Consider the following 24,421-nt stretch of genomic DNA (forward strand, 5'->3'; position numbering starts at 1 on the left):
TCGGCAGAAACACACTAATTTCGCTTAATTTTTATAATCTATAAACTGCATTGCGAGATTCGTATTATAATATCCGTACTAAAATGGGAGATGAATCGAGGTAAAATACTTAATCAATCTCACTCGATCTTGTAGTCGGGATGGATTACAATCAAATTAATATTCCTGAAATTTTTAACATGTGTTATACTCTGTGCGATATATAAATTGAAGATTGATAACTTATTTCAACCCCAGAGTTTCTCGCAAGCCTGTACAAAATATTATACACTGCTTCACGGAAGTATTTGAACACTTACTACCACAGAAGACTATTATTTTCACATTATATATGTTGTATAGAATATTTTGTAATTTCATTAGTACTGTAATGAGATACAATTTGATAGTAAATAAAATTTGAATTCTAAAAATGTACATATTACAAAATATTTATTACAAACGTATATTTAGTAAAATATTAATACACAGTATCAATAGTTATCTTAATCATGTAAAAAGTGTTGAAGATGGCTCCACTGTATACTGAAATTTATTAATATTGTAGATAATTTCTTGTTTAAATATTTTTGTGATCCCTGCAAGATATTATATATGCTTGTATAGTATCTTGTAACTGCTACATATATTTTTAGAATTATTTAAAATTGTACCAATACAACTATGATAGTTAAATGGAATTATAGAGCCAGTGAAATTATAAAATATTTCGTATAACACACGTAACCATCGCATGCAACAAAATTAATTTTTGATTTGTAACGCAAAAAATTATTTTCCTACTCTCGATTCTTAAAGCTAATTATATCCATTTAAGAAACGTTCAATTTTTTTCGTACACGTACGCGCAAGCTCGCGAAAAAAATTCTCCCAATAAACTGTTAATTATCAAAGAATACCGTATATAATATAAATGAACAAAGGATAGTATTATTGCTATCGAATCTTTGAATCTTATGTGAACGCGTTAGAACGTTAGAAGATATAGACGCGATAGAGGAATGTAGTAGGAAGTGTTTTATCTCTCTGAGAGAGTAGCCCATCGAGAGATAGCGTCATTGTTAAGTAACAATCGTGCGAATGGTAACGTCGAATAATATTAAGTTACGAATTCCGTTGGGTAATGTTGGCCTGACGGTGAAAATCGATTTCCGCGACAACTAGTTTCTGCTTCGCATTTCCCCTTCGACCAACCTCGCTCAGCCTCGATTCACGGGAGGCGATTTTCCCCTGTCTCTCTGTACAGCATCGAAAGCTAGCCCCTTCCTCCCTGCAACCGTTTTCTCCTTCCAGTTACCGGTGATTCCTCTCGTTTCGGCTCATAAAAGAGTAAAGTCTTCGTGATTCGTTAATTGCGATGACGAGGAGGAGAATCCGCGGCACAAGATCGATAGACATTTCCCTGATTTCCGTTGAAAGGAAACTCTCGGCGAATTTCAGTTTCATTAATTTCGAAGATCTTTCCCTCATCGCCGAGGGTCCTGCAGCACGCCACTTGAACATTCTCGTCGAACGAGGAGGAGCTCACTTGAAAATTCCAATCACTGCCGTTACCGACTAGCTGCGAGAAAAAAGAAAATTTTCTTCGCGACATTTAATCGGCAGTATTCGATGAATGTAAATCGCAGCTCGGCGGCTGTCATCTGCTTGGTCCGAAAAATTTCGTCGCTTCTCGTTACGTTTGTAGCTACGACTAAACGAGATCGTTAAATTTTCGATATTACAGCATAAAGATATGCTTTGCCGTTTTATAAGAAATAACGCAGTCAACATGTAGCTTGTCCGTCCACGCTTTCAAAGCATATATTTCAAGTCTTAACGGACGTTAACGCTTCGCACATGACTTGCCGCTGGGTCGTCGTTTTACTTCGTAGCTGCGTGAAAAATGTTGCTAACACTGCTCGATACGAGAACATACTTTTAGCACAGGAACGTTTATTCTAACGTTATTCATCGCGATCTATACGTTCAAGCTTTGATTATTTATTTACATGCTATCGATGTGTCATGTTTTTTCACAACATGCAGGAACATGGAGGAACGTGGTGTTCTCTTACGCGTTTTATCAAAACATATATTTACTTCTGCTTCCTCCCCAAAAAATTGTAGAAGTCGTTTTAACGACTTGCGCAAACAAGGATACGTAGATCCATAATGACTCGCGTGGTCCACGCTGCCCATGAATCTATCTATAATTCGATACGACTTGATGTTTTTGGCTTAAGTTTTTAACCTACCTTCCACGAGACATACACGTCCGATACGGTAAAGTTATAATGTCACGTTACAGGTAAAATACATCCGTTAAGGGATAAAAAGACACCTATGGTATGTGTAGGTTTCGGATAATATTTGGAATGGGACGTACGACGTTGAAATGCCTCTTTTTAAATAATCTATTTATTTATGGAAAATTAAAGAAGTCCAAAATGTGTTTCAAGAAATACGTACGTACCTTTATCTTTCTATTACAATTTAAAGTATGTAACACAATTTAAAAGAACATTTTCTGAATTATTTGTAAATACGTGCATCGAGTTTTATTTTTATTCTAAACCACATCAAGCCACTGATTGATGAGATATTTCTAAATGCTATTTGTAAAATCGTTATCTATGTTCTAGGTATTGCGTATACTTGGATACTCTAAGTACGTATTCATCGATTTCCATGAACTTATTAATTAAAGATAACGCTACTGATTCAACCAAGCCTCTAGTAAACGTTGCACGATTTTCATGAGGGTTTATGATAAACTTCGTTTTCTAGTACATCCCAAAGGAAATCTGGAAATTTGGGGATCATGAGAATTCTGTCACAACCATCCGATCGGTTATAAAACAAGGTTTTTCAGTAGTAATCCTGATTATTGTATAAAACGTACACGGCAGTCGTCGTGTCTACTACTGCGTTGTTGTACGAATACGCAACGATATCTGCAGCAAAAGAGCTAACGTTTCTATTAACATTGTTGAATCTGAGCTTCCCCCTGCTATATGTCATATGTCACAAATTGATGAAACCCAATGAAACCGCAGCAGATATTGTTAATCATCGCCTGGTAATCAATCTCGTGAAATCAATGAAGGTTTTCCAATAGTGCATATTTCTTCGGTTAATCTATACATAATTGGCAAACTTTGCGTCATCATTAAACAAGATATTTCATAGAAAGGAAAAGTCACAGTTATGAAAAATGCTTCGTCGCTAGTGGACGCTCGAAGCTGCGAAAATCCAACGTGGTATTATCATTGCGGTTTTGTTATTACGGTTTACATGGCTTTAGGAAGCGCACGTTTACGGGCTTCTTTGTCCCATTATTCCCCGCTTCGTTATTTTTTTATTCTATATGCTTTATTTTTATGGGAAGTCGATCATGACAGAAGGAAAATTAGCGGAAGGGTACTGCACGGTTGTGATTTCGTCGGCGGCAAAATTCGGGCCGCAATCAGCAGAATTTGATACGCGATTGCTGATGTCCAATAATCAGCGTTGAAGTTTGATTTTGAGTGGCGACGTCTGGTCAACATGCAGCTGCTTCACAGTCTGAATACTGCGAGTATCAGTCCGAATAGCGGAGCCCGATCAACGTCTAGTCACTTCACCGCTCTATTCTCAGCCCAACTTCAACCGATTTCGCGCTAATTATTCGCACGATAATACACACGCTATATAATCGCGAGAGACGGTAGCCATGCGCAACCCATCAACGATCGCACGTTCCGTCGATTAACTGTTAAGCCGAATCTACACCTGTCCACTTTGGATGATCATCGTGGCTGTTTCATTGACAATGAATATAAAAGATGAAATTATTCACATCAGTTCATTGGTTGAACTCCTTTCGCTAGTCTGAAATATTCTCTGAAACTTAAATACTTAATATTTGCGCCGTCTAAAAGAGATAAAGGGAATCTATATTCATTTCGTACGATATGTGTCATTGAAATGCGATCTGATTCTTCCGAATACGGATTCAGTATAAACGTATACTCGTAACAGTGTGCATTATAAAATATAAATTTATACTTGTCAGTGGCGTTTCAATACGAACGAATTATTCTCTATTTTGGCTCTATTCTGTTCACTGACCACTTTGGATGAAATATGGATGAAGACAATATTTTCTGATAAATGAGATGGTACAAATTCGCCTTTACATATTTTGAAGATTGACATTATGTCATTGCATACTGTCCGTTTGTTTATTTATTCTTCGCTATATATTCTTTCGAACTTACTTTTGTGTATAATTCGAAGACTAAAACCGACCAACCTATATATGTAAAAAGTTGTTCGGAATAATAACCTTGATGGTATATAGCATATAGCATATATTATAGGGCATATAAGGCATCAAAATAGATGAGGAGGTAACTATTTCGTAACTTCAAGTTTGGTAACTTTGGTAACGATAATAATTTCAGATGCGACAATAAGAAATTCTGAGCGTGGAAAGTTAGAAATATTTGAAATCCGCTAAGGAAATATTGAGATAACAGGATCTGTGTTTAATTTATATAGTCAACTAATCGATATAACTGGTAGTTACATTAATAAGTTTTTACTCATAACAATAAGTATTAATTTTAAAACATGTACACAAAATCTGCCTACTCCTATAGAAAAGAAAATCATGAAAATTTTCTTGCAGCAACCTAGCAGTAGATGCAACGTGGAATTGAAAGATGAAGAAAAAGGAATCAAATATAGAAAGATAACAAATCTAAATCGTAAAATCAACTGTAATCTTGTATCTGATAATGAAGAATAAATAAAATATTATATATAAATAAATGCTGGATGTTATATAAAATTTGGATGTTAATCGTTTAGTTAAGTAACACTTACTCCTTGGAGATTTATAAAATAGGAGCTTGCAGTAGAATTAGAAAGAAATCAGGAAAAAGATTTACTGAACGCGATAAATTTTACTACAGTATCTTGCTAACTGGCCGTCGCTATTCCCACCATTTCTTGTAAGTGCCTTTATAGTGTGCAGCTTCGAGGTTCTGACTTTAGAACTTCCGCATCACGAGTTGGGTATCAGGTATCTCTGTCTCGTTCAATTTCTCTATCCATTTCATGCCGAAGCAACATTCTTGGCATGTATACGTATACCTTCCTCTGCTAACTGGTCAGATTAGTTTCCAACACGCGACCGGTTAACAAGACACCACTGTAATGTACATGTACACGATATACTTTCGAAATGACAAGTTCTCGTTACAAAATTGAAAATTATAAAAGAAACAAGATGCATATGTTATTCGCTAATTGTAAGTGGATACCTTCAAATATCGATAGCGATGTTCCAATTTATTACTTCCGATTCTTTTTTTATAACATCCTGTTCAATCGATCATGTCTCTCGGTAATTAATAACTATTTTTATACACGCAGATTTCCAAATAAAACATCCACTGTACCTATTATGAATCTTATTAAATGAAAAAAACCAAGCTATTTGAATTGTCAGTAACTAATAGTTTTGGCGTAATTTGCCTACGTAGTTACATTTATGTTAAAAATACAGATTTTAAATCAAATATATTCAACTAAAATAGGATTTACATCTGATAATAATGCTATAATATGATACAAATCAAACGATAAGATGAGCGTATAGGTCCCCAACTGACTGACTAAGGATATTGGTATCCATAAACGAAGAGATGGATAAACGCAATTATCTGAACATACTAGAGAATAATGCGAGACGGGGACATTTTAATCACAGGGGTGATTTTAATCTCTACATCGATAATAAGCTAAAACATAATTTCTATAAGAAAAGAACTGAGTATCATATCGTATAATCAAAATTGGTAGAAACGCTCCTGTCAAACAAAAAGAGACTGATATGACTAACATAATATTATAAATAAACAAGAATTGAAAAAGAATTTTAGGAGAATTTACTTAAATTGATCACTTGTCATGTACAAGTTACTGAAACCAGTCGTGATTTTACTACGAAGAATTAAAATATCGATTAGATTCTTTCTTACTACTCAGAATTATGTTTCTTTTCATACGATCTTTAGTATCGGGAAATATCTTGATATGTAATCGTTATAGAGGCAAAGATGAAGAAATATGATGACTATCACCAAAGTCCTTTAAAATATTCCATTTTGTACTAATCTACTGTTACCAATAAGTCTATGTTACATTATCTGAATATCTGAACTCGAAGTGTATTGAGTACAAGTCCTCGAATAATTTTTCAATTTTTCTGTGTCTGTTCCTTTGGATGATTCCAAAATGGAGCAGTAATTATCAAAGTACATCAATAACAATAGCAAAATTTGCTTTACGAATTGTTTAAATCCAACTTTTGATTGTTCAGAATTCTATGTACATATATGTGTGACAAATGTTTTTTTTTGTTCCCGCTATTGGTAATTATCGGATAGCTACTCTAATTGCTTCTAAATTAGTGGTCAATGGAACGTCAATAAAGCTATATTTAGCTTAATTGATTATCTTTCATTATCCCTGTTTCTTCGCGAAGGTAAAATAATCTTTGTACCCTGGATGTTGATATTCATTGAAATTCATTTCTTCCGAACAAAGAATTTCTAGCTTGAATCGATTTCAGATCGGATATAACTTCTCGTGGTTGATATCCCGATGTGTTTGCGCGATGATCCGCTGATATTCTATTTTATTATCGATTTCGCGATACATGTAGTGATATATTTAACGCAAAAGATAACTTGTGGTTTGATTATATGTTGCTATCTATATACGTCGACCAGCTAGCTGCCTATAATGTTGCCGGATGTTTCGAGATTGAAATTTCTCCATAATATAATATAATCTTCATAATGATAATAAGAATCAGAAACTTACGTTCTTTACCGCTGTGTTCTTTCAGTATAGAACAAACCATTTTTATCATTTCTGCTTAGATCTCTGCACTTAGATGTATTTCTTGTATATGTTTTAAATATTCCGATCGAGTTGAACGATCTAAACACGCCTTTCAGAACGCTTTTGTTGAATATAATTAAGTTCGATCTCATGTTTCACTGCTTCGAACATTTCATCTAATCTGTCGCAGTTATGAGATTTATTACGATGTTTAGTTGCCTTTCCATCCATCTTTATTCTAGCAGTTCCTTTAATGCTTCTAATGCAATTAACATGACCATGATGCACGTAGCTCCTACTGATGATTGTGAAAATGGCCTTTTAATCCAAGTTTTATTGTTGGTAACGCTACTGGCAATCCCACTGTGTCAATTTCCATAATGTTGTTCTTGTAGATCGACGGTTCTATAATTTATGTAACTGTAAGGGAGCATATGTTGGTAAGAGAGTTTCCGCTTGTTTTAGCATTAAGGAAACATTGTTTAACTATGTCCTTACCATTTGCATAAAATCCAAGGTGATCAAAATTTGGTAGTTTCTATCTTCTAAACTATTAAAAATAAATTCGTAATTCACATCTCTACGTCCACATGGACTTGTTTTCCAAAATTTAACATATGGAAGTGTTCCGGTTCTGTCATACCAGCTTTTAAAGAAGATCTTATTGAGCAAAAACGAATATTGCTTTTTTAAATATATCACCCATCATCAGATTGAAATCATCGACTGTTAATAATTTACTGTTGTTTATGGATAATTTTAATATTTATTTTATTGTATCATATTTTATTTAAATAATACTTAAAGCTGATAATCTGCTTTTCGAAGAATTATGAATTAGCCTTTGGCGGAAATAATTTATACGTTGTAGAATTGCTGATTTTAAATTGATTCCGTAATATCATCAGCATGTATCAGCATACTTTGATATTGGCGAACGAGGGATTTCCGCTACTAAGAAGTTTTATAGTTTTTATGGCAACTATTATATTTTGGTTTCAATATAGTTGATTTATTTTTGTGTTCACATATACATATGGAAACAGCCAATGTACTGGCAACCACGCGAAACGTTTACTATTGTTAGCAGTACACACGCATACTTTCCATATCTGATCATGTAATAATGTATGTGTGGGTCACGTAAACAGTTCTGATAATCAAAACATGTTTGTGGTATCGATTTCTGCTTACATATGTATATTGTATAGAATAAAATAAAAAGATGGTTTTCTAGAAATTGAAAATAAAATCTGTCTGTTTGTTAATAATTTTTCATAGATCTGAAAAAAAACATACATTTTCAAGCGTAGATTCATGCAAAATTATGCCATCTGTTTTATCCAAATATGCCGTCTCAATTTGCCTCGAACTACGATATACTGACGGTTTTGGTTTGCGCTTTACCGTTATCCGATTGACAATAAATTAAACAGCTACCAACTAACAGACAGCATACGAGAATAAAAATTTTCAATCTTTTAATCAAAATTTAAATCACGTAAAAGATAGCATATAGAGAGACTGTACATGTCAATATCAAAAGTTCAATCCGAACATATTTGTTGTTCACTAACTTTCACGTGGCCAGTATAGTACGAACTCATATCTGATTCATTGAATATACGCGTCCGTGATAGAAAAAAAGAAGAAAACAGAATATAATCAGAAAACTTAAATTTGAAATATATAGACAAATTATAATTTTTTAATAATTTTCTTATATACGTATATGTTTCTAAAGGCGAGTGTTTGTAGCAATGGAATTATTAAAGATCATTACGAAAGGATTATCGTTAATTGCATAATGTTTTTCAGATATTTGCGAAAGCTACGAACAAGAAATGTTATTACATTTTCTATACGCGATAAGAGACCATACATTATTTACATATATTGTAATCTTCTTTTGTATCGCATAAAAGTAGAAGAGAGAGATCATTTGTTAAATATCAAAAATCCACAAATGATATAAAGAACGGAATTTTATACTTTTAAATGATTAATTTAGCCACGTAATCGAAAGAAAGATATTTAACTCGAAGAATATTTTTTAAATTATTACTTTTGTGCTCATCTTTTTTACCAAACATTTATGCATCATCATGTAAATTCTGTTCTTCTTCGTGAAGAAATAATTGCTAAATTTGCTTAGACTTTGTATAAAATCTAGACTCGTATCACACTTATCTGAATAAAACTATAAATTTACGTACATGAGTGATTCAATTACGCTATACCGTACAATGGTTATTTACCAGGCAGACAAAATGAATAATTCCAATCATAGAAGTTATACCAAACGTTTAAGAACTGAATCTAACAATCCTCAGATTTATGAGACCTGTGGAAAGTTAATTCCGCTTTGGATCACTCGACCTATGATTACCAATTTCCTGAAACCTAAAATATCTCACAACGCCGCAATCGTCAACATTATTCTACGAGATTACGATAGTAAGTTCCGATTCTTTAAAATAATAATAAACTCACAAAGGATAATTGGATCGACCATACGGGCTCGGCAAACCCGCAGATCTTAACTACGTACTACCACTATGGAATAACCACCTTATTGGTGTGAAATAACTGGTTCCAAAAAGAGTAGACCCTACGATGTAACGATCGAGAATGTCGCAGGAAAAACCAGCACAGCCAAAACAATAACGAACTGGCTAATAAAAATGGCTAGAGATAAATCTTTGTCGGGAAATCAACCCATAACCATGGTGGTAACACATGTGTTTGAATTAGGAAAGTTATGTAGAGTGTGGCTAAAACTTGAACAAATGAATTAACATTATTACAACAAAATCATCAAACTATACATACAAAACACAGTACAATATCGTTCACGTACTACTATTTCATACGTTCTATGCACACACATACACACACACTCATACACATACCTTACATAAGGTACAAGTCCGACCGCACAACCTCTCGTAGTATAGCTTGGGTTATTCAAATGCCGCCGGCACAGTTTTCATTTACAGTGCGATAAAATGGCGAAAAAGAATCGTGCATCAACTTTTTAGCGATCTTTGTAAAGGCGAAACTCGCCTTTACAAACGCATCTTAAAACGAATTCCGAAAAAAGGTTGTTAAACTTTGCGGAGTCGCTTGAATTCGTAAAATTTGAGAAAGAAGGAAAGCTACTTCAGTTTTCCCACTCAGTTTTGTAAGAAAAAAGTGTTTTGGAAAAAATTGAGTTCAAGAATATATACAAGAAAACAGAGATTTCACCCTTTAAGATGAAATCAACCGTACGATTTTTTTTTACGAAGTTGCAGTTGTTCGAATGTCGACAATTTTTTTCGGTCAAAGTTTGGTTGGACATGGTGAAATTCGATGAAAAGATTGATAACTTTATTACATGTTTAAGGTTACGATCGGGGAATATTTTTCTACCCTCAATTCTCTTTACTTCACCGCCGCAGATAGGATCAAACGCTGTATCAAATTTGAACAAAAACAAAGAACATGCCTGCGTTACTCGAGTTCCCTATTTATCTTTAAATTGAACAGACACAATCAGAGTTACTTAACTCAGATCTCTCTTCAGAACTAATTTTCGCCCGCCTTCAATTACTATCTTCTTGTTTCGATTAATTAATGTTAGCTGCTATTTTTGTCAAGATCTACTAACTTCCTGTCTCAGGTAATATCGAAGGCTAAAATTACATTAAAGAATTTTATTCCTGAAGTATATTTTAGACAGATACTCGCAATGATTTAGAAATATCTAAATGCAACGGTAGCATATAGTGTACAAAAAACGTTTCCAAGACAATATTGAAACCCGACTAGACAAAAGCATAGTGGAATATTCACGTTTAAAGCTACTATACAGAGCTAATTACACATAAATTTCAATTTCACAAACACGGAAAACTAGTTACTGATAAAATTATTAGCAAATTATATCATAGCATGAAGACGTACATGAACAATACCAGAATCGAGACACCAGTAAACTACGAAACAAACAACAGTCAGAATAAAAACACAGGAACAGAAAACATGAAACACGAAAGAAATCAAATAAAGACAAATCAAACATTTCAAAAGAATAACAAACCGACATGGCAAGTAACAATTGAGAGAAAAATTAAACAAATATGAACAAACATAGAAAGACTAACACACTACGTATGCAGAAGAAGACCGGTCAAATAAGGACATCAACTACACACAACAATTGAGAAAAAACACAGAACCTGTTGAACTTACAATTGATTCGTTTAAACAGAAAATTGTATTAAAAATTGTTAAGCAAGAAACATCAAACGGAGAAATTTACAAAAGAAGACATTGCCCAAAACAAAAGGAGATCATAAGTTTCTCAGAGATATCGACACGTGACCAGTCGAGATATATCGTAGAGAACACTTAAAATAGACGTTATACTAGTAACTAGTTAACGATAGTCATACAGAAAACACATAATTGGAAGGCACCAGAAATTGAGGAGATTCTGCAGAAGGCTTCCCCGATTTTCAAAATACAACTCGGATCGTAATTCGATACGTTGTTATCTCCAGATAGAGTCAGAAACTTCGATGAAACTGACGTTTGGATCCTAAGTAGTTAAGTAAGCTACAAATAGTAAACAATCGAAAGAGCAGCAAGTGGAGCTCGTTTAAAAGATGTCATCTTTCACATTTTATCAAAAAAATACTCTTTACGTTAAGTATTTGCTGTATATAATATCATTGAAATTAGTTCATTAATAAAATTTTATTGACTCCTCAAGCCCTCCTCTTAATTTTGGTTCACCCTATATGTAGGTAACGTTGGACTATACGGTACATCACAAACACACATATGAAATCACTCTTGTAGAATACAGAGAGAATAAGCAAAGAAAGACACTTACATTTCGGAATTGAAAAATGCTACGCGTAAGAAAAGGGGGTAGAAAGAAATACAAGGAACAGAAACACTTAATAGCCACTGTAAAGGACAACATGTCACGGGTTAAATATTGAAATATCCCGGTTTCAAACAAAATACAAAGTTTAAGCGTAATCAATAGGAATTATAGAACTACATAATCCTACAAAGTTATCATATATGCAGTAGGAACTCTGACATGCATACATTTAGCATAATAAAACCAACACAAACATGAACCAATTAAACAGAATCAACAAGAACAATCATGAATAAGACAAGAACCATCTGCCTAAACCATACATGCATAGGAGGTCTTTGCCTACTAACAGAACTAGAAGGAAGAGGAACGATAAACATCAAAACACAATCTGCAAGTAATAAATAACAACATTCACGCAGTCGCTCGAGAGACAGCGGCACATACCAAAGGTCGCGTGTGCTCGATGTATATAGATTCGAGTCGGATTGGGATCCCGAAAGTTTGTAATTGCATAAATATTCGTGTATTATATTAGAAAAAAAGAATAGAAAATACGTATAAAATAGTTTTTCTGCGAAAGCGTGTCTTTCTCGCGATGTTCCTTCATTTTGCGAGAGCTGACCTCATCGTTGAAAAAAAACCGCGATATCAGAGAGAACCTCCGATATGTATACTATAGATGGGAAATCGCGTGAAGCAACTTGATCGCGGCCAAATTGCGGCTTTAGTATGTAACGCCACTATCGGTTCACCTGTACTCATCGTATCCTGTACTTAACATGGTACTCGCTTTCACTCTCGCAGCATGACAACACTATTTTTTATGTATAAAGCTGCTAAATACACGTAAAAAAAAAATATTAAATACAATATAGTTAAAAAGTAATTTAAGAAAAATTCAAACAAAGAAACATATCTACAATAAGAAAATTTATGTATAAATTCATAATAATAATTGTACAAACAATACGCATTTCAACAAAGTAACGCAAGATAGAACTCTAAGTCAGTAGTTCCCAAAATTTGTTTAGTCACGGTGCGGTGGTCTTTGGAAACTGTGCAAATATTCTGGCGTTCACTTGGTATACAAATTCCAGAGTCTACAACACAGATGCAATTGCACGATTAAAAAGAAAAAAGAAAAAAAGGTGTTGCTCTTTCGTGGTAACACACGTAGTTTTATCCCAGAGGCGCACCTTTTGGGAATCACTGCTTTAAGTAATAATACACCTAAATAAAAAGCATCCCTAAACACCTCAAGTTTCTGGTCAACACAGTATACACTATGCATACTACTATGCATGCTGCAGTATCTATAACACGAAGTTACAAACAAGCATTTTTTTTTTTATAAATAGTACCTGTACAGAAAAACGAAAGCTAAGATAAGAAAAATATGTGTGAGTCGAATATTTTGTATCGTCGTATGTACTTATTTCTTAATATTTCTTATACCGCGTCTGCATCAACTTGTTTGTTGCCTCCGGAACAGCTCACGAACAGAACATAAGCTGGCCTGTTGGAAGCAGACCGTTTGATCTACCATTTCCTAAGCGAAAACGGTATTTACTGACGAATTCATTACTTGTTCGCTGCTGGCGAAAGTGCTTGTACCATCGACGAATACGGTTCGCGATCTGTTCGCAAATTGCTTGGAAAAAATAAAAAGGGTAAATATATCGTTTACAGTTACAATTCAAAATAGAAGAAATTAGTAGAAGATCTGTATGCCAGCATTCGATATATAATGTTACATTTAAAGTATCTTCCTTATCAAATTTATCAAAGATAATTTAGTATAATAAATCGAAGTATCTTCATAACAAAAATGAAGATGCTTCGAGATTCCACCAAGAAAGCGAAACGATGGTTTACAAGGGAAGTAAGAAAGACAGATTATACCTATGTGTCAACGAATAGAACGGGCGGAATTATAAATCGTTAACTCGTAAAATTGACGAATCCGAATCCTTCGTTGATGTCGAAGATAAAGTCCAAGGAATTTTTGTTTTTCTCTATTTGTCGTTATCTCTTTGTTAATGTAAGCGTCTAATTTGCGAGTAACATGCAAATGTGCAAACATCGAGGTTAGCGAGTAGAGCGTTCTTCCATGCGAGCAGTGAAAAGGAAAAGCAGAAGCAGCAAAAGGTTAGGTGCAGGTGGAAGAAAGATAGGTAGCAGTTTCAGCGATGGCGATAGTGGCGCCGTTATCGGCAGTAGTGGAAACGACGGTATAATGTTAGTGAAAGAGAAAGCTGAAACTGGCCTCAAACGTGTGCAGAAGAGAGGTGACGGCGTGTGCTAGTCGTTTGCAGGATACCGACACGGCGTGTGTGCCGACGGTGGTGAACGCGCCCGGACATCGATACAGCTCTACCGCCACTCTACCCCTGATCCACTCTGACCCTCTCCGATCCCCAGCACCCTCTTGCACACGCACAGCTAGTCTCTCCTATACTTGTTCCCGTGCCATTAACTTCAGCAACGGAACAAACCTTCTGTCTTCCTCTCCCTCTACTTCGTCCTTACTCCCTTAGCTTCCTCTCAGTCCTAGCTATCTCTGTCGTACACGTGAACTCGATCGCGCGCGTGCCGAGCAACCGTTCGTTCAGCTTCCTTCTCTCTTCCATTTTGACCACTCTGACCACTCTGTCGCTTTATCGCCACAGGCAACTACGTGCTCAAGCTTCTTCAAAGAATAGACAAGTGACTACCTTATTATCTTATAATTCTTATTAACAACGTAGATTGATCATGCTCCTTGGATAACTAGCCAACGATTATTTTTCGAACTAAATGCTAAAACAAGTGAGATAACTTATTACTGTAATTTAGTCTTATTACTGTTCCGTTGGTAAATTACGTTATCGCGATATCGCTCGACCGCGATCAACTATCAAAGCGTTTGCTTGCTACATATTTTCATTTCGACGAACATGAAGCAACGTGTAATACTCAGTGTACGCGTAGTTCGAAATTATATACTTTACACGAATAATAAGGATATTTGTTTAAGAAATGGATAATTAATGGATGCTTAACATTTATTCGCGTAGAACTAGTTCACTTATCACCAACTTCAAACGCTCGTAACATTCATTAGGTTGTGATATATCGAATTTTATCGCACCAATTTTCCAAATCTTAATTATCATGTTTCTTTTTTAATAAATGTGTTTGGCTTCATATACCTATCGTTGTATAACAATTTAAAGCTGAGAATTTTATTCTTCATACACGATTTTAATATTTCAACCTTTTCAGATAAAAACGCATTCTTCCTAAGAGTCTGTAGTACGAACCAATACAAGTCACGCATTTCATACGTACTGGTATTACTGGCATATAAAAAAAAAAAAACAATACGACAATTGATGATTTTGTAATATAGATTTTAGAGGAGATATTTGGTTTAATATTTACTCGAATTTCCATTAGAAACATTTTAATGAATGTCTATTTCAGCACCTATAGCGGATGGACGTCAATCCTGTCACATACATTTAAAACCCTCTCGAGCTTATAAAGACAACGATCAAAATGATTAAAACCGTTTGTATAGTCTATTAGATATCCACACTTATTTTACTTGTACGACACTGTATATGTAAAGAAGCCGTTAATCAATTCCAAATTGATTAAGGAGATTGTATTTTGTGACATATTCAATAGTTGAATATTTTGTTTTGAATCGCATAATTGAATATTTTGATACAGATGCGGAAAAACCAATATATATAGTACTCGTATACTCCAATATGTACTAAAAAAATTGTATACTTACCAAGAGCCATTTTTAAATCCTGCCAATGAGTACAAAAGGCTGCACGCGTATGTATTCCAGGAATTTGCGAAAAAGACGATGTCCAAATGGAATGCAATTTTAAAGAAAAATTTCGGTTTCGAAACTATATTACGAATTAATGACACCTTACAAGCTGAAATCGTTAATGATGTAAAAAATTGCACCTGTTACATCTTATAATATCAAACGATAATTCTCTAATCGTAAATTGGCCTTTGATGATAGACGCCACTAATTAATGTTGGATGACGTTCATGAAATATTTAGAGTTGATATAATTTAAATTCGTATTTTTTATTACCATGTTCAAATAATATGATTTCCAATATATCTTACGTATTATATTAACATATTTTTTTACACATTTCAGTAACATAAATATCCACAGGCTACCAACAACAATAAAGCTATTGTGAATTTTTTCTAAGTGAAACATAGTGCGTGCAAACTTTGGTTAAAATCCCTTCTCTATAAAGTTAATAAAAACTTAAGAAGAACTGCTTTTAAAAGAATACTCAATCACTTAGTATGCTCCACTGCTTAGAAAATATAAAAGAAGCTTTTCTTCTGTATCTCTTTGCTTTTTCTCCAAAGATTATGTAAGAATTACTTATTTGTCACTTAAAAGGTGCATAGGCGCATTAACGTCTTTGGTGCATGAAAAATCTCAACTTCAATCGCAATGCTTCATCTGAAATGTTTTTCTTTTAGTACTTCAATGTACTTTGGCCTAGTAAGTTTTGTTACTTACTCGACGTGATACATGTGGCATGTCCGTAATTTTCCCGCTAAACGATGCTAGATGCATGTTCCCTGAGCAAGAATAAGAGAAACATGTCATACAAACATGCTAAAATGTTTTTTAATTGAAAAATTATAACAACAATACGAAATAATAATAGACTAGTTTTCGTTCGATACAGTATAGGAACAGATAGGCGGTTTGTAAATATCGTTCTCAAATACTTTTGAAATTCTATTGTTCCCATAACATTACCTAGTGCTTTGTAAGAGCGATTTTTAATTTTTTATTGGACATTTTCCTTTTCTTGGTCTATATATATATACAGAAATGTACGTGTACACATACAAGCTGTGACAAGTAGCAGCTACAACGACTTCAATAATTCTATTTTTTATTCTTATTCGCTGCACCTTTATTACACCTTTTTCTATCACTCACACTTTCTGACACTTCTACATTGTCCTCGATTTCTTACATGGAAACCAATTTTCCTTTCGTGACGAAATTTGTGAGTAATTTCAAAACAAGCACGACTATGCGTGTATTAAAATGATTATTGAACTATTTTTAAAGAAATTCTACCAGTAAACATGGCAGTTTAATTATAGGAGACATTCGTTTGAAATACGATAAATGTTGTGTTGCGGTTGACTCACGTAGATTTGTTCCTCTTCGGGATCCATAGTTCGTCACACGGCCGCCTGATCTTCGCACAACCGACTATCCAGCGAGTTAGTCTTCAACAACTTGTATGCGATGAAGAGCGAACAGAGAATAGACAATCCTGAACAATGAATCGTGTTAGATGAATGAACCTTAAAACGCAGAACAGTGCTATCCAACCCAAAATATGTTCGAACGCAGAATTACTGCTATTTAGTAGGTATAAATGTGAAACACATTCTTGAACATCAAAAAATATAACTTGGTCAATACTGAAGCATTGGATTTTGTAACATTGTACTATCCGCAGTTTAATTTTACTTATCTTTTGTCAATTATTAAATGAAAGCAAATTATTCCATTCGGTCCTGTATATTTATAGATCTTAAATAGATTTGCATTTTTATTGTTTCAGCATGATAAACTTCGTTAAAAGATTTGTGTGCACAATGTGTTATCATCCATCGATTAATATCCCGACGCGTTACGATGAAATTAATCTTATGGTTATTTCATGTAAAACGTATGGAGAAACGATCGTTATCGCAAAAGTTATCAGCCTCGCAACTACATGCTGAATTAACAGCCAGCACAGGTAATATACGAAACTTAAAGTAACGATTCTGGAAGAAATAATTACAATAATTATGTACTGTGATACACTGTTGGATTCGAAGAAGATTAAAATTTCTGTAAGGAAAGCGGGCAAGCAATTAAATTTCTCAAAGAAATGATTTTTTAAATAAATTTTTCGCGCAAATTAATAGGTATCAAGACACAATATAACTTTAATTTGAATTACTTTTTCATATCTTTTGTCGTTTACGATCTATAAACATTTATATAGAAAGCCAACTCGGACGAGAGGGTTGATTTCTCCCTTAAAGCACGAACGAATTACGGCTAAATTCCTTAGTTGAGTCTAACGAACACTCGTGCAGAATCTCGTCTCATCGATGGTGTTAGTCAAGGATTGTTATGAATATGAATCTTCTAGAATCTAGAGTATCATCTTCGATGGCACGTCCGCGCGCACGACTACAATGTCGATATCGAGATTCAAAGGATGCATTTTCTAAAAGAGAGCGTTTCTGACATCAAGAACACGTTGGTTGGCATAGCGTTCTCCGTAATAGCGAACAGCAGCGAATAAATTACTGCTATAGGCATTCGAAGTCTTGATTATCTCGAGGTATTCCTTGTTCCTGTATCTCATGATCGCGATTAAGCGAAACTAACAGCTTGCGTGAACGAAACATTAGAGAAATTCGCGGAAACCTTGTATACATACGTGATACACGTCGCACGTCGCTCAACACAGAGAAATTTCGAATTCAACGTATCATACGCTTCAGCTTGATTGTCAACGATGTACGCTTTTTATGTCGTAGGCAATAAGGACAACTTACATAGAGAAATTTGATCGAATCCCTTTTCATTTCTGTAATTCGTGTGACTCCATTGAACTATCGCGGCAGACTATGTGTTTACTTTGGAAGTTCGTAGTTGATTGGCTCCTCAAGCGAACTTGCGAGGCTGAGGAGCAGTTCCTAGATGGATAGAGCCGATTCTGTTAAAAATTGCACGAAGTTGATTGGGTGACTCTCTAGACCAACCTTTTTAAGGCGTTATCGTCTATGTTCGCTACGGGTCCAAGGGCAATTTATCTCGTTACGTGGGAGGCCTGAAAGTCCTCGACTTCGACGTTTTCCAGGTTCGCGAAATTAGGCCTTGCTACTGTCCTCTTTGTGTCCAAACGGCTAGCGTCAATGATACTTGATTCTATAAACAAACGTCTTCGTCTAAGAACGGAACATTCGATTTTCTCGACAAATAAGCCTCGAATAAAAACATTTTGTTCTGTATGCTTTTCTTATCTTTCTATGAGAAATCAGCTCACGCGCATCCGTATATAACTTTCGGACGCGAAGTGTGATTTAAAACTGCAACTCGATAAATGTGAAACTCATCAGAGTCAGAATCTAAAACTCTTGAAATCCGTAGGTATGAGAAACCGTATAGAGTTCTGGAACGCCACTAACATATATCAGAAATCCCACGATTATAGAGCACAGTTCAATTCATTAATAAACTAATTTGGAAATAAGCAGCTCCGACGCCCGCGAATAAATACGCAAAGTGAAAGATCTAACGTTCGACGCGATACATAGAATTGTCGAACTTTATACTTTAATACCAAAACAATTATTTACGATTCTTCGCGAACATAAGCATATCGACGACTTCCATTAGTCAAATATGTAATACCATTAACCAAAACCTGGTATATATCATTACTGGATACTTACGAAACGAATATAGCACTTGGAATGACGAGAATTGAACTTGATTATAGAAATATCATTCCCAGCGCGTGGATGAATGTTTCGTTCAATTATTAATACGCAATAACGCTTATAATTAGATTTCGTTGATCTCCTTGTACGTAATATACATCCCTGGAACAGAAACCGACATTGTGAATATCAAGAACCCAAAAGGTAAAATAATATTGAAACGGAACACAGCCGACTATCTTATTGGCTCTGAAGACAATTGCTTAATCAGTATACTCGCGAATATATGCAAATACAGAACACCGTATATGGATAATATACGGATGCTGATTCACCCAGTGTATTAGGATATTGCACTTCGTATCGCCTAACTTCTCGAAGAATCACCCTTTGGCGGGGGAAAGAAATATACTGAATACTGGTTTATGATGTATTCAGTGAACATGGAGCCATCAACCTGACTGTCGTGAAATATGATCGATGAAACAGGTGCTGTCTATGAAAGTTTGACAACTGGTCTCACTTAAGTTGTGGATGTTCTGCATGCTCTGGCTGCTGCGGTAGACGGATCGATTCTGATTCCGAAGTCTAATCCTGACTACTGAATTGTATCTCACTGGTTGACTGACTGACTGTTGGATTATAAGTAACTGAAGCGTGACTGATTTAACTTGAAAACTGATTGTGTGTGTATTTTTATGTGTACCCGATAACGATGACACTGCATTGCACTGCACCCGTCGAATTAATCTTGGGCGATATACTCACGAGGAGGAGTGGCGAATGGTAAGCTGTCGATGACACTGAGGGTACGATACCCCCGAACGATAAGAAAATTTAGAACTGTCTCCAATTGCTGAGACAAGATTTACGAATGGTCGTTATGAATGGTCACACGATATTTTACTCTGACCGCTGAGAGTTAAAGTCGATTCGAGATATAAAGCTCGGCTGAAACTGGCAACCGATCGTTTCAACTGATAGTTTCAACTCTGCGAATGCTTGGAGATGTTTATAGGTAAAAGGCACGAGACTGATCTTGCCAGATTCGACCTAGAGTACTTAGCAAGGCGCAAAAAGGATGCGAAATTATACATGTTGCTTGATTTTCACGAAACACAAGAAACTGGCCAATCAGCATGTTCGTTTGTTGGGTGTCGCTAATGCACTTCCGTGCGCCCGAAGCACAGGAGATATTTGTCGGAAAAAGGGTGAGCGATACTTAGACGAGCGTGAAGCTTGCGATCAATTAGGTAAGAGGGTGCCGTTTTATGACAGACTTGGCTGTTGAGAACATCATGGACATGGAAAATTAAAATCATTGTCCCGACCTAGAAATTAGCCTCTTGTCTGCGGAAGTGTGCGTCATAAAATTAGCTACGAAAATCCTCGGGATTTTTTTGTTTCTACCGATGGAACACTAATTATGTGTTGAATTGCGACTGAAGCCAACGCTAGGTCATTCCTTTTCAATGCATCCGCGATATGTCCCTGGTGATCTATTTAGGCTTATTAGGTCCGTGGTGCGGCGAAAATAGGATTATAATTACAATGACACATCTGGATGAGCATCCACTATAATCATAGCTTAACGCAAGGCGCAATGTTCAAATAAGATTTATAAAAACGTTTCCTTTAATGTTAATTTGACGAAACGAAGACAAAAATAGCTTTAACTGTGACGTATAACACAGAAATGAAAAGAAGCCTCGCGGGACGGCACAAAGGCACAAGAGTACTGCTCTCTATCAGCCAACGTCACGTGTTGCTATTAGGCAGTTCGGAAATAAATCGCGGTTTTCAAACATGATACCCTAATTTGTGTTTTTTTATTCGAAATAAATTTATTTGTTCAAAATAACATCCGTTAAATTTAATACGCTTTTCCTAGCGAGATACAAACCTTTTTGTATTTCATGATCATAGAAATCTAGATTTTTCGGGATGATACGATCCCCTTTCTCTTCGAGTCTTTCATCGCCATTTCGAAATCTTTGAAACCAAAATTATAGCGTTCTTCGGCTGCACTTTGAATCATTTGAAACTCGCGTAAACAAACTGCGAATTTGCTTTTTCTCCCTGAATACACAAGATTTAGTAAGCAAATAAGTTCTGGCTGTGGAAAAGTATGAACTCAATGCTAACTTTGTTACCGTTTCCTTCAATATTTAGCGGATTTTTCTTTACTTTCGATTACTTCCATCAACCTGTTGGGAACACTGTTCACTAATTTATTCGCTTGAGATATCCGTCTGACCTTTGGATTTTACTCATTTTTTCAGTTCAATTTGATATTTTCTATAGTTGGCTTCTCCTGATCGTCAACTTTTATTGCTACAATTCCCCACAGATTCTCGATCGGTTTCAGATCAGCACTCGATGCTGACCACGATAATAATTCTATTCCAAAAACGAACTACTTTTCCGCAGAGACGGCTATACGAATAAAAACGTTGTCTTGTTGAAAACTTGGCTTTTTGTTTTTCTACTTCAGTTACGAAAGTTCAATAACTCGCCGTGTAATCCTATAGCATTTACATATATACATGTAGCAGTATACATTTGACGCATTACGTAAACAAATTCGTTTTTCACTTTCTTGGAAATATCAAAAAAACGATGCCGGAAATATGTTTGAACTTAAAATTAATCGCAACACCGTAAATATATGTAACGTAAATATATCCTTAGTAAAATGTAAGATAAACGTATTTCTTAAAACCAGGATCCTACATCTGTCGTTTCATAACGTTGCCGCTTGTTTAATCCGCAGATGCCCTTTTTCAATTTGCATACGTAACCACATTTACTTGAGACAGCGTAGCCCTCGGGTTGCGTTATGTATACATATTATCTCCTTCAATTCTCTATTGCAGCATTCACTGAATATGTATACGATGTATATGTATATGCTAAATCGCTGTATTCGCATCGAAATGCTTCACATTCATATCCATTTTATCTACCATGGTCAAGCGTGTCCTCTTTTAGGCACGTTATCTCTTATCTTCCGTAATTTATTCTATAAGCAAGTTACTGTATTTATGGCTTCGCACCAATATTTCTTCTCGAGATTTGCGACAATCAGCACGCGGCGTGCCATTTCAAGCAACGATCTATTTTTCTGTTCTACCATGTGTGAATAACGTTCTACTGCCCCCCTCCTGATGCAACGTCGAACAACGCCTTTTCGCTACATGTTCCAAGGCATTTCCAACGAATAGCAGCTTATAGGCACGTTTTGTCCACATCGAGGCAACGTAATCTAAGGAACATTTGAATTTTGTATTAGGTTTCAGGCTATTCGTCGCCAGTAACGTGTATACACTGAATGGACATTTGTTTTCGTTGCCTATTTTTCTTTGATCTTTACCATTCCCAATGGGAACAGGAAGCAAGCGACAACATTTGTTGCCGGTAACGGAAACAAGAAAAAACTTGGAGAAACGCTCGACAACAAACGGCGACCTTTTCAAGAAACACGGAACACCAACAAAATGTTTCTCGTTGCTGCTTCGCTGAAAACGGTACTTAAGATCCACAATCAGTCGAGTCTTGCTTTTTTTATTCTCTTGGAGAAGGTGTTCGTGACACGTTCCTTTCGGTGCAGCACTCGCAAGTTTCTCGTTTTCCACGAGATTCATTTTGATACCAATCGCGAACCTCTTTTCTTCCAATTCTTTAATTGCGTTCGAATCTCTGTGTCTAAAGTACATAGGCAGTCTCGTTTATAGCTGCACTAGCTCTTTTCATGATTGCTATCTCGTACAATTCAGGATGAATATCAGTCTTTCCATCGTAACGCATACCTGCTCAAAGCATTGTAATCCCCGCAGCCATTTCACGCCGCGCTTTCGTAATCTTTCTTTTGCTATACACTGATACATCGTAATAATCGAAGCCATCTAAATCATCTAGATTGAAAATATTTTTCATCGATGAGTATAATTCTTCGTCACTCCATCGTACGAGTCAAAAGTTAATCGATGCCTTGCTGACGATGCATGTGTTCATTTTTGTTTCAATAGTTTAATATTGTCACGTGTCTAGAATACACAGTAGTTCACGAAAGTATCCGAACGCTTGGCACGGAATTTCTTTTACGTTTTTGCCATTTTCTTCGAATTATTTCAGAATATAATTTTTCTTTTTTTTTTTTAATATATTAGACACGTTACGTGAAACTTTTCGAAACTTCGTTAGCACCGTAATGAGACACGACTATCGTATTATAATAGTGAAATTTGAAACCAATTCGTAGATATATTTAAGCTAGAAGACATTTATTGCAATCATACGCTGAATAAAAAATTAGTGAATAGCGGTTTTAAACATGCAATTAGTGCTAAAGACGGTTTCGTCACGTATTCTAGCTTAGTTAACAGTGGATAAATGACTCCTGCTTATATCTTCTTACTCTCTATAATGATCTTCTAACTTCTATATACATTCTCAATTTTAGCAACATAATCGCGATAGTCGTATCTCGTTACTAATGAGATTAGAAAATATTTTGAATTGTAATATACACATAAACTTTCTAATAGAATTCGAACGCTTTCGTGAGCCACGATTGTATTTGATAAATAATTCTCGGATTAGTTTCCAATTTTTTCAAACGATTTAACATGACGAGTTTGATACATCGAAAGACGCAGCACGCAAACGGTTGCATCATTTTTTTTTTTTTTTTTTTTTCGTGTAAACTGCAGAGAGTTGTCCACTACTTTTCCTACTACTACGATAATTCTACCATAATTCTGTGCTTTTTCATTAACGTTTAATGATTATCTTTAATTTAAGTTTAGCTTTTTTAATTTCTCTTCATAGACATCGATATTCTTCAGTTCGATAAATTTTATTTTCTTAACTTCAAAATGCCATGAAATTTCCTTTTACTTTATCCTTCTTCGCCTCATTTCTATGAAGAATATTTTCAATGCACCTAACCATAACCACCTACGTCTAATTTTATATCGCATCTAGGATATTGTAAGCGCTCCTCCGCAAAAATAATACCATAATTCTGACTTATACTCCTTCGTCCGCGCAACAGTGATGTATCCTTATCGTTTTCTAAAATTGGCGCCGAATATTGAGAAACAATATGGCGACGTCCAAGCAGCATCGAACGCTTAACGACGATTTTC

General features: G+C 35.3%; 2 long non-coding RNA genes across 3 annotated transcripts; one reads left to right on the forward strand and one right to left on the reverse strand.

The window, feature by feature from the left end:
- The first annotated feature begins 14,093 nt into the window (after positions 1-14,093).
- Positions 14,094-17,474, forward strand: LOC126928736 (uncharacterized). Its single transcript, XR_007716920.1, has 3 exons — positions 14,094-14,467; positions 16,997-17,190; positions 17,390-17,474. It is a non-coding gene; the product is annotated as an uncharacterized LOC126928736 (long non-coding RNA).
- On the reverse strand, positions 15,842-24,416 carry LOC126928731 (uncharacterized). 2 transcript variants are annotated; one of them, XR_007716913.1, is made up of 7 exons: positions 21,425-24,416; positions 21,175-21,350; positions 19,284-19,433; positions 18,591-18,756; positions 16,968-18,524; positions 16,318-16,379; positions 15,842-16,257 (listed from the first exon to the last, which is right to left on the reverse strand). It is a non-coding gene; the product is annotated as an uncharacterized LOC126928731 (long non-coding RNA). The 2 variants fall into 2 exon arrangements; XR_007716912.1 differs by having other exon boundaries at positions 21,175-24,416.
- Between the last annotated feature and the right edge of the window lie 5 nt (positions 24,417-24,421).

The sequence above is a fragment of the Bombus affinis genome, chromosome 2 (assembly GCF_024516045.1).
Source record: "Bombus affinis isolate iyBomAffi1 chromosome 2, iyBomAffi1.2, whole genome shotgun sequence".
Classification (NCBI taxonomy): Eukaryota; Metazoa; Arthropoda; class Insecta; order Hymenoptera; family Apidae; genus Bombus; species Bombus affinis.